Source organism: Cryptomeria japonica, chromosome 8 (assembly GCF_030272615.1).
Source record: "Cryptomeria japonica chromosome 8, Sugi_1.0, whole genome shotgun sequence".
Taxonomy (NCBI): Eukaryota; Viridiplantae; Streptophyta; class Pinopsida; order Cupressales; family Cupressaceae; genus Cryptomeria; species Cryptomeria japonica.
Genome location: NC_081412.1, coordinates 663,675,907 through 663,695,577, shown reverse-complemented (window position 1 = coordinate 663,695,577; position 19,671 = coordinate 663,675,907).

The following is a 19,671-nucleotide window of genomic DNA, read 5'->3' as shown; positions in this document are numbered from 1 at the left end:
CGTACGTTTATGCGAGGATTGGCTTCGCAGGTGTTCCTGTGGTTCGTGACTCATGCTCTATCTCATGTTTGGAGATTATTTTTCTTGGGAGACCTATGTGGTCATTTATTTCAATTAACTTATGTGACCTTGTATCTGGTTAAGTTGAAAACTTTGAATGTATTGAGAGCCATGTATTGGAAGATCAATGTAATCCTAAGTTTTGGGTGTTATTTAGTATCTTTCTATATGATTAGTGTTAATGCTTTATTGAAGAGAAATTATATTGTATCCTTTCAATCTTTCAATGGTGTAACTATTATTGAATAAGACTTATTAAGTTCTATGAGTTTTGATGGATTATTGGATTAATCATAATTGTAGAATTTAGCTTTTGGTTTTATTCTTCGTTGGTAACCCTTAAGGAATTCTGGTGTAAGTCTTCTGTTTGTGTTATTATAGTACTATTGTAGTAATTAATGCACTTAATGTGATTTATACTTTTAAAAAATAAATATTTCACCCTTGTTGTTGGTTTTCCTTTGGGGTTCCTAGTGGGGCATTACATTTGGTATCAGAGCCCATGTTTCAACATTGGGAACTCTGGGTTTGTAGTGAGCCCATTCAATGAGACCTTTTTATTGGGTCTTAGTGTTTGTGATTTCCTTGTCTTTATCCTTGTCATAAATTTGAACCTTTTTCTCTTGTGTGGTGTTAGGTTATGGCTAGGAGAGCCAAGGGTAGTGGCCGTGTTGGTGGCCGCAATAGAGGCAGAGGTGGGGGACAGAGTCAAGGTTTTGAATGCCATAGTCCTTGACCACAACCCACTCATGCGAGTGTGGATTAGGATCAGTCTTTTCATCAGGAGAAACAACATTCAGGAGAGCAGGTTCCCGAAAGGGAAGAGTTGCGATAGATGTTTCAGGAGGTTCTAGCGAGACTAGGCCCCAGACTTGAGGTTGATCAGCCCCTCCATGCTCAGGTCGAGGAGTCACATCAACAAGTTTTAGAGGATATATATATATATATATATATATATATATAGAGAGAGAGAGAGAGAGAGAGAGAGAGAGAGAGAGAGAGAGAGAGAGAGAGAGAGAGAGAGAGAGAGAGAGAGAGAGAGAGAGAGAGAGAGAGAGAGAGAGAGAGATATCTCCTAGAAGGAGAGAGGTCCCAGTGGACCCTTTCGCTTTCTGATCACCGAGAGCCCAGTATAGGAGGGTGAGAGCATACAGTGTTAAGGGGATCACTAGCTCAAATTTCTACTGAAAATGAAATCTCAAATATAATACTAGGTGACAAGCCAACCCCTTCCGCTTATCCAGTGGGTGTATGAACTCGTACAATAGTATGGCAGTGCAACCAACCAATTAGAAGATTACAACTGAAAGAACAACAATCACTTCACCGCTTATGTAGTGGGAGGACTAGAAATGGAATTACAATAAACTCTATCAATTATTTAGCAGAAGGACATTGCTACAATAAATAAGAAGGCAACAAGCCAAGCTCTTCCACTTATGCAGTGGGACAAGAGAAACAAACCAAGAAGATGGCGGATAGTACTACTAATGACCTTTACAATGCAACATGGATTATCTAAATTACTAGAAATCACTATCCACTGCTAGGCGGCGAAGCCAACCTCTTCCACTTATGCAGTGGGACTAGAGAAAATAATAGAAATTGTTGTTAGTACTACTAACATTACAAATGATTTATAATAGTTATTCCAAAGCTAAATACCAAACCAACAACTGCAACTTATTACAAAGACCCTACTCACCACTCTAATGAACTCATACACCTGAAAACCAACTTCAAACTCGAAATACTAAATCTGATATGAATAAAAAATAGGATAGAAATGCAAGCCAACAACATAAATTCCCCACAAAACACTTCTATCTAACTCCCAACACATCCAAATTAACTCTAAACATACCCCTAAAGACTCTAGACATACATCAACTAGTGCAGAACTGAGAAAAGGGCACTAACAATTCAAAAACAATATAACATGAAACCCAAACACCTCCCAGCAAGGGCGTCTATGTTAGGATTCCCAAAGATACTGAGAGGGGGGCTGAATTAGTATCTTGCTGGTTAACAGATTTTCTAATCTTATTAAACAAATTGCATTTCAAAACAGTGTACTAGTAAACCAGAAATAATGCAATAAATAAGATCAATAACCACAACATAGAAAGCACACCATAACACAATTTTTTTAACGAGGAAACCTGGTGTGGGAAAAACCTCGGTGGGATTTGTGACCCACAATATTCACTCACTGGACAATAAATGAATATTACTTACAATAGGGGTCTGCCTAAAGCTCACTGCTTAATTACAAAAGGGAAGTCTCACTGACTTACAAAAATGGATTATGCAAATCCAATATCATGTACTGCTTCGGTTTAGCATCTTCTATGCCAAGTTCAGTACTGGTTTAAGCTCACATACAACTTCCATAAACCTTATTCCAAAATCTACCTTATTGTTTGCATGTTTGCATCTGCCTATTACATTCCATACTTACACAAATGATCTAAAAGATCTCATACTTATATACAATTCCTATTACAATTCACCTTGTTGGCTTAAGAAATTTTTTTATAATTAAATACAAAATATAATAAACAAAATTCTGTCGGCAAGGGTGTCGGTAATCATCTTTGCCACTACCAATGTTGGTTCCTGTGTCGGTGCCATAGGATTGTAAGGTTGCCATCAATGACAATACCTTCAATCACCTACAATTTCTCATTGGAGTGTGCATTTGCCAACAATCTCCCCCTTTGGCATTGATGACAACACTCATGAGAAAAAGTCAAAATTGTATCCTAAAATGTGTTGTCAAAAAAAAAATTGCCAAAATTGTGTGCTCCCCCTGAGCAGATGATGTCTTTTGCTAATCATTTTTCTCATTCTACTACTCCCCCTTTGGCATCAATGACAAAGGCTGCCAATTAATGTCAATTGAGTGTAGTTCTTGTTGGGATCCCTCTAACCAGTGGGTTACAATCAGTTTTAGATCCACTAATGCAAAATTCAAGTTGCTAGTGAACCTCTCACTATCCTTCAATGCTGCTTCTGTCCTTTGGATGGTACCGGTGAGTATGTGCATTTTCTCTTCTGATGTCTTAAGTCCTAAAACAAGAGCCTCTGAAATGTCTTTTCTCAAGGAGATGGGGATGTCTAGTTTTGAACCTAGTCTACATTTGAGTTCCTTAGCCTTGTATTTTATACTTTCCCTTTTCTTCTCCAATTTCTCTAGTTTCTCCTCAAATCTAGCTATCTCTTATTCTATAACTGATATGGGTTCTGATGAACCAATGAGATTGTCAACTATATCATTTATTTCTTTTTGTACTATACTGATTTCCTTGTCAATATCCACTGTTAGAAGATCAGTCTTGCAGGTGTCTATGTACAACTCCTTAAATTCCATTTTTTGTTTAGTGCCGATAATAATGTTTCAATATGTTCCTTACTCTTCTTTATTGTCTCTTCAAAGAATTTTTCTTTCTCTTTATTCATTTTCTTACTAAATGTCTCCTCATTAATCTGACCAATTGTTAGTAGATTGTTGGTGATGTACTTAGACAATGTGTCTAGTTGACTCAAAGAATCTTTATTTTCCACATTGCACTTAGGTGCAATCAGTTTCAATAAAGGAATTGTGTCATCAATAGCCTTATATGCCTGTGCATTACACTTTGTGATTTTCTTGATGGAATCCAGTAATACCTCTGTTATATTTGTCGGTTTGAATTCTATTAAGGAGGAACCAGATGACTGTCCAACTGCCTTAACGATCTGCAATTCGCCGGTGTCAGTAACCTCTTTGCTTATGTTGTCCTCTAGTAGGTCATTTTGAGTTTGCATTTCTACTAGCAAAGGTTTGGGTTTCTCAGCTATTGTCGGTGGCATTGTCTCTGTCTGAACCTTTTCCTCTTCATGTTTCTCAGAATGTACCTCTGTCGGTTTCTCTATGCTTTCCATTGTCGGTTTCTCGAATTGTGTCTCAGTGTTAACTACGAGTTTCTCTATATGTACCTCTGAACTGTCTATTGCCAGTATCTCAATAGATTTATCAGTAGCCAGTTGCTCAGTAGTTTTTTCTGTGTGTACATCAGTGGTATCTGTCTTTCCAGTATATAGGGGATCAGTTGATTTTTCAATATGTGTTTCAATCCCAATCTCAATGTTTCCAATTGTATCCTCAACATTTGTCTCAACTGCAATGTTTTTTGCTAGTGGCTCAGTTGTGACATCTCTCTTCTTAGTTGTTTCCTTATCAACCACAATGTTGACTTCTTGTGTGTCAATATTCATGGTAAACAACACCTCTGAATTAGGATTAGGATCCTCATGTGTAGTTTCCATACTCTCCACATTTTCTATTACCGGTGGCATATCAACAGTTTGTGCCAGTGGAGTATTAGAAGGAGGTGGGGGCAAGTTATCTGTTACTTTTATGCTCAGAGGACCACCTACCTTGCCTTTACCTTTATCCTTTTACTTTTGATAAACTTTGAAAGTCTTTGGTCATTTAAGTTCTTCTTGCTTTTCCTTCTCTACAAAGAAGATATCCCATTTGTCCGCTTTCTCTTCAGTGATCTCATTTACTTTGCCAACCATTAATGCTACATGCTGGTGGTCGGTGGAAAATACAGTCCCGTTTGCTTCACTTATCAGTTCATCAATCTCTTCTGCTGATTTTACTGGGTGAACTGCAAGTAATTTCTCTATCTTTATCTTCTTGTCTAGTTCAACAATTGCTAACCTTTTTGCATCTAACCTTCTATACAAGTCACTAGGTATGCTTTCCTTTTTATTCATTAGTGAAAGTTCTATACAACTTGCTAACATTTGACAAGTTACCATCTTTAGTTATTTCATTCAAAAGGTTGTCTAAGGGAGGGACAACTTGTTTCTCCTTTTTCTTCCTGGGTGTTATCTTCTTTGTTGAAGGCCTTACTGCTTGTTGTTTCTGTCTTGTTCTGTTAGGAGCAAGTGAGGGTACTGGTGAGGGTTTTCTTTTTCTTACTACCATTTTGAATTCAACCGATATTTCACTATCAGAGGAGGTACCAACTAGTGAAAGATGTGTTTCCGGTTGTAGTCCTTCTAATTCACTTTCCTTAATACCAGTTTTATTCAATATATCTTCCTTTATTTCTTTTGCCTATTTGGTTTCCTTTCTGATTGTTTGTTCTATTTTCTTTATTTGTTTCTATGATTGAACTTTTCTTTTAATGGTTTCTGCATTTCCAAATACTTCTTCTGTTGGTTCTTTAGGGGCTTCTAGAAGGGCTTTTGCATAAGTTTCTATTATGTTTTAATTTGCCTCATAACCCATCTCTATAACTCAAACTATCCACGTAACCACTGCCTCCATCCAGATTTCATCCTTCTTTATAACAAAACATATCTCTTTTTGATATTTATCAACTATGGATTGAGATAGTCTTTCCCTATTTTTTATTCTAGCCTTCAGTGCCTGTAAGTGTCTAATTATGTTCTTCTCCCTTTCATCTCCCATGTTCTGATTAATAAAAATAATAGGTTTTCACGACCCGAAACCTTTAAATACTAATAGAGGTATTAAGAATATCCAAAAGTTGTTTTCCTACTGGAATGTCAAATCCAAAATCCTTTTTACCAATACCGGGAGCTTCCTTGGTGATATAAAACAATAGACATACAAGTAGGCTACCAAATCTGAATGTGCCTTTCTTGTCACCCTTAATTTTCTTCAGATTGTCTATTAGCTCATCTTTTAACCACTCACATATGTCAATCTTTGCATTACTATTTACTAAGTCATAAGCACTCTTGATACATAAACTAGATAAAAAGTTTAATCTATTAGCATGTGTAGCTTTGTATCCAAGAATCATGCGAATGAATCTTATATTGATATCCTTTACATCATTGACTCGTAGGGATCTCTTGTCATATGTTGCACCGGTTAGGGTCATTACAATGTCATTTGGAACCTTTTAAGTCTTTTCTGGCCTTCTACAGGTGGAAGGTAAGCCTGTCACTGCCCTAACTGCTTCTTTTGTTATCTTATGAATGAAATCTAGCCAAAAGATGTCGTGCCCAAACTTTAGGGCACAAAAACGGAACAACAAATTTTTTTTTGACGCCATGAACTCGCTATAAATCCTAATATTAAAGTTTTGTCTTATCTATGATGTAACTATATTTACTTCCAAGGTTGGAGAAATTAACCAACTCGAGCGAGCGACTTGTTGGGAGGGGATTAATTAGCCTCAAGGATTTAGTCAGCTAGCTCAATTACCTAAGACAAGCTGTCGCTAATTAAATCAAGGGATATTTGATTATCTTAAGGTATTATATCGTTCCCATTCCATATAAGGATAATGCTATTAATTAATTGATGCACTTGCGAAATCATTATATACATCCAACTGATGAGGGTTCGAATTTCTACAATGTCATTTGCCCACTAAAATTCCGACAATAAACTAGGGCCAATTCTAATCTTCCCTAAATCCCTTGATTTTGTCGATTAATTTTCAATCCGACCAAAAGTCGGTCTCAAGGGCTCAGGTTCATAAATTTACAAATTCCTCTTCTTTTATTTAAATTTTCCTAACGTCCAATTATATGGGGGGGGTAAGTTCATTGGTTAATTAAATATATATATTGCTGGATTAAACATATAGTTTGTCCAACTATAGTAATCCTCTATATATTAAACCCCTTGAATTAATTAAAAATTAATTTCTAAAGAATGGGGACATATAATAATTCAATTATTAAACTAACCCCTATTATAAAAAAAGTCTAAAATTCCATAATACTTCAATTATAAACTTAACCCCAAATTATGTACTAAAACCTAACTTTAAATTTCCAATTCAAATTCCTTATATATATATATATATATATATATATATATATATAAAATCACAATATCAATTCTTGTATACTAATCCCTCAATTAAATCAATTATAATGCTCCAATTTAAATCTTTTATATACATATATATATATATATTTATATATAAATATATATATATATATATATATATGTATATAAAATTATTATAATGATAACCCTAACCCGAAATTGGGTTAGGGTTGCATTTTTTTTTATATATTATACTTGCTTTATTTTATTTTTTATCCTTTTATACCCTAACCCGAAATGGGTTAGGGTTTATTAAATGTCTATATTTTATTGTATGTCCCTTTATTTTTTTTTTGTTTTGGAGGTTGCAGGTACGGCGAACTAGGGCACGACGGAGGGTTTCATGCGGGGAGAGGCGGTGGAGGAAGGGTTTTCCCGGGCGCCGCTGTGTATACACACAGTGGCGGCCGCGCCGCCCACTGTGTGTACACACAGTGGCGGACGGCATAGCCGCCGCCCACTGTGTATACACACAGTGGCGGGCGCCGTTCACTGTGCGTAGCACAGTGGCGGCCGCGACCGCCCACTGTGTTACACACAGTGCGGTGCCCTTCGGCGCCGCCCACTGTGTGTAGCACAGTGGCTCGGCCGTGGCCGTCCACTGTGTTACACACAGTGACCCGCGTGACTCCATTTCCTCGTTTTTTTTTTTTTAAAAAGAAAACACATTTTATTATATTTCGTGGTTTTGGTAAAAATGTTATGAGATGTGATTTTTTTTGAATATATCGAATATATATATATATATATATATATATATTTGTATATATATGTTTAAATACACATATATCCATTGTTATGATCAGATCATAACATAAATGTCTTTGTTGGTTTTGTTCTACAGACATCTACAGGGTATGTTTTTTCAGATGCAGATATATATATATATATATATATATATATATATATATATATATATATATATATATATATATATATATATATATATATATATATATATATATATATATATACGAAGTTTATTCTGCAATTCTTTTGTATGTTTGAAACAGAGATGCACAAGTTCAAAATGCATCCTTTATTTTGTTGTTACAGGGGTATGCACATACAGGGAGCTTATACGTATATATATTCTATATCTATATAGGTATATATTTTCAATATATATACCTATATACGTATAGAGATATATATGACTAAATGTTGAAGTAATAGGGTTAAAACCCTTATATTGATCTGAGGTTTTTAACCATCTACATTCCGTTTTTTGTCTTCTAACAACATTTAGAATAGATCTATTTATTTCTTTCTTTTATTTAAACTTTCTACAGCAATAAAGCAATACTGGTTCTCCTTTCTTTCTAATAGACATAAAATAACAGAATATAAAACTAAGCAAGTAAATAATAACCCTACTGCATTTCTTCTTTTTCTTTCTTTAATATTTGCAGTAAATAAAACTAGTAAATAGTGAATAAGAAATCCTAATGCATCTTTTTTTTTTCTGTTTTCTTTTCTTTAATATTGCAGTAAATAACATGTTACAAACCAGATTTAAATGTAGACTACAACAAACACAATAGTCATCAAATATAATAAAAGTCGTATTTACATTGTTTTTCCAGAATGATAGTTACAATAACCCAAATATGAAAATGGGTAGATAGTCTAACAGTCCCCTTTTTTTTTCTCTAATCTTTTACACAGAAAATAATAATTACATTTATTTAAACAGAAACAGAATCATTTTAAGTCCTATATTTACATCTGCACTTTCTCTTCTTTTTTTCTTTTTTTTCTGCATTAAAATAAAAATAAGAATTCTGAATAGAAGTCTGCAACACATCAATCTGCAACTCCTAATCCTTTTCCCAAGCCACCTGCAAGTAAATTTTAGGACTGTGACCATGGGATGCTCACCTCCCAGCCTAGGCTTACCAGAAGCCACCCCCGAGCTAGGAGAATCAAGACCTAGACGGGTTACAACCAAGCAATACAACATAACAATAGGGAAAACACACAACACATACACTTTCCCATCCCAAGCTACACTATCACCACATTTGTGGAGATCAATCTATGGGTGGAAGTGGACCAAGTACCATTGGGGAGACTGCAGCCAAAAATATAACACAAGCCACCTCATGGCAACACAAAATACCCAACAGAATTCATCTCACACACCTTATGCCCCCCAAAGGCTCAAAGCCATTTCTCTCCCCTTATGACCCCCAAATGCATACACAAGGCTATGCAGCAAGGGTCACAAAGGACACCCTTGAGATCACTCTCCTTAAGGAGAGCCTCTCACCCAAGGCTGTCATGCTTCTTCCACCCCAAGATCATCCTACTCTCCCAAGAGTAGAAGATCTTGGACACTCCCAAAGCAAGAACACAAAACAGAAAAAGAAACATAGGAAAGAACTACACATTATTTTCTTCAACAACATTATACATACACACTTTCTTTACAAGCATTTCTTTCCTTCAACAAAACAACATAACTAAGATAAACAACATGAACAAGAGGAGATAACAACCAACCTTATTCTGCCAATAGGTATGCTAAACTTAGTTGGAGATGAGCTGCCCAATCCACACAACTTTCTGCAATCCTTGGCCCCCAAATTCCTCTAATTCCTAAAACTGGTTTTCTCTTCCTTTTTTTTTTCCCAAGTTTTTCCAAAAATCTCCAAGAATGGAGAGTGGGTGATTAGCTCACTAAGCTTCCATTCTTAGCCTAAGAAGGCCTCTCTCACTCCTTCCAACCTCTTGGATAGAGTGAGTGATCTCCCATTGGGTTGGTCTTCCCTAGGTCTTACACACTCCCTAACCTAGGTGCCTAGAGAAGGGAAATGGAATGGGGAAGAGGGATTACTATCTCCAAGAAGGTTCTCCTTCCAAGGATGGCACTCCTATAGATGGAATTCGTCCATCTTGGGAAAACCACTTTTTTGGGTGGTTAAACAAGTCCTAAGGGAAAGACACATGGCCAATTTTGGCCTTCACCCATAGGTACCCCATGAGGCCTAATAGAAAAGCTCTAAAATTGACTCTAGGAGTTGATTTGACCTTCAGAAAGTCCACCTGAAGTTAACCTACGGGTCAACTCTGAGTTGACCTTCCTTGTGGCTCTCTAACCTAGATTTCTTGGTTCCTTCAAGGATAATTAGGGGATATAACCATTAACAAAAATAAAACTTTCAAAAAGGTGACATGACAATTGCCAACACAACATACTACATAGGTGTCAAGTGACACTACAAAATAATTCCACATCACAATAACCACATGGCAATTGTCCCTTAAACAATTTAATCAATCAAATAAATACAAATTACACTCATGCAACATTTTACATTTACGAATAAAATACAGTACATACAGGGTGTTGTCTCTCCAAATAGACAACCCCTAGTTTTACTAACGCACATTGGCCTAGGCTTGATTTTCCCTAATATTTCCATGGTCACATGGATATTTTCCTGCACATCTCAATTTAAACATTAGTACTTCCCAAATAGCCTCATATAATATATAAAATCACATAATCAGAATACAATACATTCATTCTACAAAGACTTGACATTATGAAATATAATTTGTCACAATTCAAAGCAATTTCCTCATAATCCTCAAAATTTGATCCATCTACAATATATGCAAACATTTTCCAAACATTATATCAAATCCTGAAATTCAGATAATAACCTGCATCATCACAACATTACCCTAATCTAGAATCATATAATATTCTATAATCCACAAGGCATAGAAATGAAGCATCCACATATATCAATGTTACCAAAATCGCGGAATCATGAAAAGTTCTATATCCATAGTGTGTCCAAACTAGTATCCAAAATAGTTCCAAAATGAAAATAACTGAAGAGATAGGATGGGTTGGGGTAGGGCCTCACACCCTCCCCCTCTAGGCATGAACGTCCTCCTGGAGTTCATCAAAAAGATGAGGGTACTGTGATCTCATACGTGCTGCATCCTCCCATGAAGCTGTAACCTCATCATAGCAATCCCACTGGACCCTAACCTGGTCCAGCTCTCGACCTCGAAGGGCCAACGTCCGGCGAGCCAAAATGCGAATGGGCTCCAAGGCTAACTGCCTGTCCAACTCCACCTGCAAGGCATCCCAATCTAAAATATGAGACTCATCATAGATATATTTTCTCAAAACTGACACATGAAACACATCGTGGATGCGTGACAGGCTAGGTGGCAAAGCTAGGCGATAAGCAACTGGTCCTATCCTCTCAAGGATCTCGAAGGGTCCAACAAAGCGAGGTGCGAGCTTAGAACCCTTTCCATAGCGGATTGGACTCTTATGCGGTCGCACTCTCAGGAAAACTCTGTCCCCAACCATGTAACTCCGGTCTATCCTCTTTGCATCTGCATATTTCTTCTGCCTATCCTGTGCCTCTCTAAGGCGCTGTCTAATCAAAGTTACCTGTTGCTCCATATCACGGACCAACTCAGGGCCTATGGCCACTCTGTCCTCAATACGATCCCAACTCAAAGGTGTCCTGCATGGTCTGCCGTACAAGGCCTGAAAGGGTGGCATCCCCAAAGAAGTGTGATGCCCATTATTATAGGCAAATTCTACTAAATGCAGGTACTCCTCCCATCGGGTCTGATGATCCATGACGTACATGCGGAGCATATCCTCTAACACCTGGTTAACCCGCTCTGTCTGGCCATCTGTCTCTGGATGATAGGCTGTGCTAAAGTTGAGCTTGGTGCCCAACGCTGCCTGTAATGCCTTCCAAAAGGAAGATGTAAAGAGAGAATCCCTATCAGAGATAATCTTGCGTGGGACACCATGAAGCCTAACAATGTCCCGTAAGAACACCTGTGCCACTACTGGAGCTGTGAAGGTAGTCCGGACTGGTGAGAAGTGGGCTACTTTGGTCAATTTGTCAACTGTCACCAAGATAGCATCATGGCGACGAGATGACATAGGAAGACCAATAATGAAGTCCATGGATATAGTATCCCACTTCCACTCTGGTATAGCATGGGACTGGAGTAACCCACCTGGATGGCGGTGCTCTGCCTTGACTCTCTGACACTCAAGGCATCGGGCTACTAACTCGGCGATAAGCTGCCGCATTCCTGGCCAATGATATAACTGCCTCAAGTCAGCATGCATCTTCTTAACCCCGGGATGTGCTGCATAAGGAGCTCTATGAGCCTCCATGATAATGAAATCTCGCAAACCCCCAGGAGAGGGTACATAAATGTGCCCTCTATGGCGTAATAAACCATCGGACTCCAAAGAGTAGTCCACAAACTTCCCCTCCAGGGTCTCCTGATTACGGATCCTCTGACAAACCTCTAGATACCAATCATCCTCTGGCAATCGCTGCAAAATACGGTCTCTCAAATCAGTGCTCATGGATATGGTGTAAACCTCATGTCGTCTCCTACTTAGAGCATCTGCGACCACATTCTCCTTTCCTTTGATGTAATGAACTTCAAAATCATACTCACAAAGGAACTCCATCCATCTCCTCTGACGTGCATTAAGGTTAGGCTGGGTGAAGATATACTGCAAACTCTGATGGTCTGAATGAAGCTCGAAGTGATGACCTAAAAGGAAGTGTCTCCACCTCACAAGTGCATGTACAACTGCCGCAAGCTCTAGGTCGTGCGTAGGGTAGTTACAAGCATAACAAGTCACATTATTTTTCTGAATACCTTTTCCATATCCTATGCCAGTATGTGTTCTGAATTGATTTGATAAGTGTCCAAATCTTCCACAAACATAAGATCTTACATTCATTCTGCAATTTTCTGAATTATGACTAATTTTGTTGCATTTAGAACATTGACGGGTGGGTGCATTAGTGTTCTGATAGTTTCTATATCTACACTAATTTTCTCTATGAACATACTTGTTACAGTTAAAGTATTTCCTATTAAATTTTTAGGCATTAGGTTGTCTTACCGATTTATTGTGATCATGATTGTTTGCAGTATCAGAGCTTTCACCAACTTCAAAGCCAAGACCATTAGTATCTCCATTAGGTTTCTGATCTTTTAGCATGTCATCAAGTTCTTCTGATCTTTTCTTGAATTTCTCCTTGTGTTGATTTGCAGTAGCCAACTCATTTTCTAAGAAATCTTTTTGTCTCATGAGTTCAGTTTTATCATGCTCCAAGTGAATCATATTTGTCTTCAACATATCATTTTCATGACTGAGTCTTAGATTTTCATTTCCAGCATCATTGATTCTCCTAGTCAAGTGATCTTCATTCTTCTTTTGGTATTCAATGTCTTTACAAAACTTCATAGTCATATCTTGCATCTCATTCCTCAAGGTCATGTTTTCTTGCTTCATCTTGCTTACAAGATCATTAAGAGTTTCTTTTTCATCATCATTACTCTGTATCTTCTCATGAAGTTCTCTTCTTTTGTTCCTAGCAAAAGTGAGATTTTCCTGAAGTCCTTGAATGATTTCCTGTGCAACCTTCAGATCATCTTCAAGTTTCATATTTTTCAACTATTTTGCATCATAATTTGCAAGAGCTATTTCCAATTGCTTTCTTAGGTTTTCCATCTGTATCTGTTTCAGAATCTTCCTCAAGCTGTTAGGTTTTTGAAAATAGAGGACCAAGCTCTGATACGAATTGTTAGGATTCCCAAAGATACTGAGAGTGGTGATGAATCAGTATCTCTTCGGTTACCATATTTTCTAATCTTATTAAACAAATTGCATTCCAAAACAGTATATCGGTAAACCAGAAATAATGCAGTAAATAAGATCAATAACCACAACATAGAAATCACACCATAACACAATATTTTTAATGAGGAAAATCAGTGTGGGAAAAACCTCAGTGGGATATGTGACCCACAATATTCACTCACTCCCCAATAAATGAATATTACTTACAATAGGGGCTTGCACATGTAGGAAGGCCAACTGCCTAAATCTCACTGCTTAATTACAAAAGGGAAGTCTCACTGACTTACAAAAATGGATTACGCAAATCCAATATCATGTATTGCTTCGATTTAGCATATGCTATGCCAGGTTCAATACCGGTTTAAGCTCATACAAGTTCCATAAACCTTATTCAAAAATCTGCCTTATTGTTCACATGTTCGCATCTTCCTATTACATTCCATACTTACACAAATGATCTATAAGATCTCATACTTATATATGAGTCCTATTACAATTCACCTTGTCGGCTTACAAAAAGATTTTACAATTAAATAGAAAATATAATAAACAAAATCCTATCGGCTAGGGTGCCGGTAATCACCTTTGTCGGTACCGGTGCCTATGTCAGTGCCTACCGATGCCATATGATTGTAAGGTTGCCATAAACCTTCAATTACCTACAATTTCTCATTGGAGTGTGCATTTGCCAACAGTCTACAACAGAAAAATATGACTTGCAATTTTAAATCCCATACTCCTAAATATTCAACAAGAACTTACAAGATGAATCACCCATGGCATAGGAATTGATCTAGCAAACACCCTAGAACAAGCTGAGACACACACGAGAAGCTACGAGAAAAAACACACTTCAACTACACTGGAAAACAACAACCTGGAAACACACTACAACACTCCCCAAAATCAGAAATCTAATACATAAATCTGCAACATTTTCTTCAATCCACTCCTCTAAATGAAGAGCAGTCACTGGTTTGACTAGTTTCCTTATTGCAAGCAATAAATCAAGCTATAGCTAAGAGGTAAGAGTTCCTCGAAGCTTTCACTTTGCATTTTGGCAACATTTTGTTATAAAATTGTTCTTGGATAGCCAAAACAAGAGCCCAACACTCTGATTTATAACTTTTTCCCGAAGAATATGGGATTAAAAAATGGCATTCAAATTTCCTTTAAATTACATTTCATTTCACTTCATTTCCTTCCTTCACCAAATCGCCCAAGTAATAAAATATTTCATTTAGCAACAAATTTTTTTCTCCCTTAAGTGGCTGCCCAAATAATCAATCACCAATTATATAATGTAAAGTCATAATCTTTTTTTTAATGAAAAATACCTCCATGGCCGTCTAGACTTAGGTTATAAGTTGATAATTTAAAATATCAAATCGACCCCCTTTATGTCATACACAAGTTATGCCTAGGCCAAGGGGAAAATAATAAAGTATTAAAAAATACTTTTGCTTCCAAATACTGAATACTGCCAAAATGAGCTGGGGCCAAGGCACTGAACTGCATTATTGAAAACAATCATCTGAGTTCAAACATAGGAGCTTGCCAAAAATAATCACCGAGCTGAGTTGCAAAGCCCTTGCCAAAAATAGCACTACTAAAAATAGCATACTGCTAAAAATAGTAAGTGTTTCCAAAGTGATTTTAACCACATTCAGAGAAGCTCCCAAACTTACTAAAAATAGTAAGTCCCTAAAAGGTCCTCAGATTGGTTTACATGTTATACCATCGCAGAGCTCACAAGAAACCCCAAAAAAGATAGAGAACTCAACTGCTTCTGCCTCCACTTACTAAAAATAGCAATTCAATCAAACTCCTTGACTTTCTATGCATGTACCCTCACTGCGAAGCTTTCTAAAAACCCAAAAGGAATCAAGAACCCAAACTGACAAATTCCAACATGCAAGCCTTTGAAAATGTAGAAACATCCTCCCAGAGGCAAGAAACCCCAATTTCTGATTCCAACTAGCCCACAAGTCTCTGGAATAGGATAACGGTCCCCAAAACAAACTAGAGTAGAAAAGGGGACATTACAGTCCCCCCTTCCTAAAATTGCTTGTCCTCAAGCAATGCCACCACAACTCCAAAGATTTTTAGATTGGTCCACACCAAAGCAAGTACGATCCTAGGGTCACATGTCTATCTCAGGAAGAACCCACAATGCCGATGTTGCACCACTCCGATCAGATCAGTAAAAATATCATGCCACAACTACACTAACCTCCCCAGTAACTCAAAATTTTTACCATGCATGATGCTTAGACTGAAAAATCCTAAAGGACTAAAGTCAATATCATGCAGCATCTCATGCCCATAAAGCTCTAAGTAATCAATATCAACAATGCAACTATCTATCACAAGCTTAGGAAATAGGAAATCAAATCTACTTTACTCAAAATCAAACTCCACAACATATCTCCCCAAGGTGTCAAGCAGAGCCATGACTGTAAATGTGACTTCTCCAAATCTTCTTGCAAGGAGGAAAATAATCCTTTGCAGGGACTCAACAAATTCAATCTCATAACTCCACATGAATCTACTAGGCATCAATTGTATTATTCTGATATAACCATAGAGACTTCTGAAATCTCTTACAGTTCCCACTCCAAGTACCTCAGAATGGTGAACCAAAGAAAGCAAAAGTTCGTTGTCCCAACCATAAGAAGAAGAGAGGGCATAAGGATAACCAATAGTTAGAGCTTGAGCACTTCCCATACACAGACACTAATTGCCCCATCTTGCCATCCCTCTCGCTTGAGACCATAAACCCGTCCTGCTAGGAGACTGTGAAGTCTGAAAAAGAGTACACCAGCAACCCACCAAGTCTAAAATAATTGACTTGAGATTTGATTTTAGGAAAATCAACATCTAAGAAGATGAACAAGTGCCGCAACACAAGAAATTGTCATCCAAAACAACATTTCTACTCACGTCCAAGGCTGGAAATATCCTCTCTAGTGACTCCAAGTCCTCATGGAACCATCCTTTGCTCAAAATATCTTTCCAATCCACTAGTTTATGAGAAAAAGGAACCATCTAATGGCTGGTAAAGAAGGGAACAACACCATCAAGCCTGAAAATTTGTTCTTTATACCTTCAAAGATCCTTCTTTGTAATAAGATCCATTAGACCATATTGACGATCTCAAGCTTGGATTCTCAACCGAAAGTGATTTTCAACACAGTGAAAAGAAAACTCAACACATCCCCAAGTGCTAGTGGAAACCAAGTGCATACTTAAGAAATTGATGTCTCCTCTAGTAAACCCTTGAAGCCTAACCATGAAAGCTTCAACAACATTGGAATATGGAACAAGTGTTGTCCTCAAATCCAACTCCCAAAATGGACTTATATGAGCCTTATTATTATTCAACCCAAGAAATGGGTTATCAAGCATGCTATCACCATGTTCTTGTCCTTTCTCCCCTACTTCATGAGTAACAAATCTGAAATCTTCACTCCTTGCTGCTATAATGAAACCTTGGATGGCTACTAAACTATGTTTAGAAAACACCTTGATGCCAAAGATTGAAATCATCTATCATGAAGAGAGTGTTATCATAACTTTTCTCCATACCACTAATACATTTGGCCTCAAATTTCGAAGAAGGTTTCTGATGGACAAGGCATATTTTGATCAAATTTAATTTTTTCTTTAAAGTGCCTAAATTCGTCGAAATTCCGACGGATGCTTTCCATCGGAATTCCGACAAACTCAGGCACTTTAAAGAAAAAAAAACATAACGCAGGATCATTTAAAACAAAAACCAAGCATTTCTCCAGAGCGTCGTCTGCCAAAGTAGAAGCTTTTGTTGCCTCCCTCCCCCCATGGAGCAATCTCTCCACAAGTGCACACTCCTCAGGTAAGGTTTTATTTGCAATCAAGGGCATCTAATTTGGTTTCATCAATAGTGTTCACAAATAGATTAAAAATTGCACAATATATATTATTTCCCTAATCTATTAAACCTAAATTTCCAATAGTTCCTACACTCCTTTTGAGTTATCATTGGAATTGTCAACAATAGTGTGTGCTATTGATTGGCGGATCCACTTTTGAAAGAAAGTGAGCTTGAGGATTCTTGAAAGGTCTTTTCTAGATACAAATCAAGTAGCAACGACAATACAATCTTGCATTGAGTTGGATCATTTGGTGACTCAGGTAGGTTGACTTTTTTCTTCTCCAAAGTGTCAAAGGAAACTTTTATTGGAGTTTAGTGTGTTTTGTAAATGGTGATTATTTGAGTTCCTATGTAAGCATTTTGTAGCATTCACCATTATGATTTTTTGCTCTTACAAGAAATAAATAGTTATCATCTGTAGACCATTGCCACCATGGTTTTGAATTTTGAAGGCACAAATGACTTCACAAAGTTGTTACATGGGCTTGATCAATGAATCATGTTAAATGCAATCCTCAACAAGAAGATCATTTGCTTTGTAAAAAAAGATAATTGACTTAGTACTATCAATTCATCATGTCCACAGTATGTTATACCAATATGTTGAAGATTTCAACATCTTTTCTTCTCAAGGGTTCTAAAAATCTACAAACATAACTTCCCTTGAATTAATACCCCTTTTAATTTAGTTTCTAGAATAGCCATATATACCATCTTGAGCTACAGATCCATCCTTCACTTCATCATCTTTCTTTTCTTCTATTTTTTGAACCTACGTATTTTCCATCTTCTTTGTTTGAGTTAGATCCACCTTCTTCTATGAAAGAAAAGACTTGGTATTATTTCCTCTGCAAAACTTATTAATAGTTTTCCATTTGTTATAGTTATAACATGTAATATCTTTTGGATCATTTCCACTTCTTGTATTGGATATGCAGTTAGTTTCCTTATGACCAAACTTGTTGCATGTATAACAGTAACTATTGAAAGACTGAGTATTCTTTCATTGTTTACATTCATTAAACCATTCCCTATTATTAGTAAAAAAAATTGTCTTTTTAAAATAATAATTCAAATGACTTGAATTAACCAACCAATAAAGACAAATATCACTAATAGTTGGAGAAACCACTATTAAATAAGTGATTTTCCTCTAAATTTTAGAGGTACAATTCCCTTGTTTGATGCAATTTAACTTTTTTAGGGGTATGCTTTTAACTAGAAAGTAGAAAAGGAAAAACTAACACCTATACATGGCCATGACACAAATGCAATTGTGAATTTAGAATCAAAGGAAAATAGAGATAAATGACACAAAGATCATAAGCAACAATTCCTTTTAGATGATAAGAACAATTTAAGACTCATAAATCATTTAAAGAACACACACAATCTGATATAACAGGTGAAAATATCAAGAAAGGATGGCAAATCAGAAAGAAAAATGACAATCAAAAGTAAATACAAATGAACACAAAGATTCCTAAAATCTCCTTCATTTCCTTGACAAAATTAGAGAATTTAAAGGCAAATAAAATATTCTTCTATCTCTCCTTCCAAAACTGAATTAAAATGCCCTCCTTGTAATTAGTTATAGCTCATATGTGAAAGCATAAGAAGGATTATAAATATAGACGCCTCCACCGTTATCTTATTACCTATTAAGAAATTAACAATGAGCTATTTCAAGTTCTCGTAACTACTTCTTGAAAATTAATTACAAAATTATATCTTTTAGCTTCCCACCTTCCCTTAAATACAAACATTTTAACTTATTAATGAGTTTAAATATTAAAATCAACTTAAAAATAAATGGTACCACTTCTTATAAATTTTACTAGCATGTGCCTATTGCCAAAACTAGATTAGTAGTAGAGATGTGACATGTTCATTAATCCAATTCTACCATGTCGTTATAGGAATATCATTATGATGCCAATGAATATTTTTGGAGATTAAGTCCTTCCTTGAGTAGCTCCACAATTCACCATTATGCAATGGACACTAAAATAGGATTTTCTATTCACTATTATTCATTGGACAGAATCATAGTCATGACTATTGTTAGGCTTGTTCATCCTTCTTTCTTTTCTAAACTACAAATTTAAATGCATCACTTTAGCTCCACAATAGCCACATGGATATACAGTAAATGTTTACATT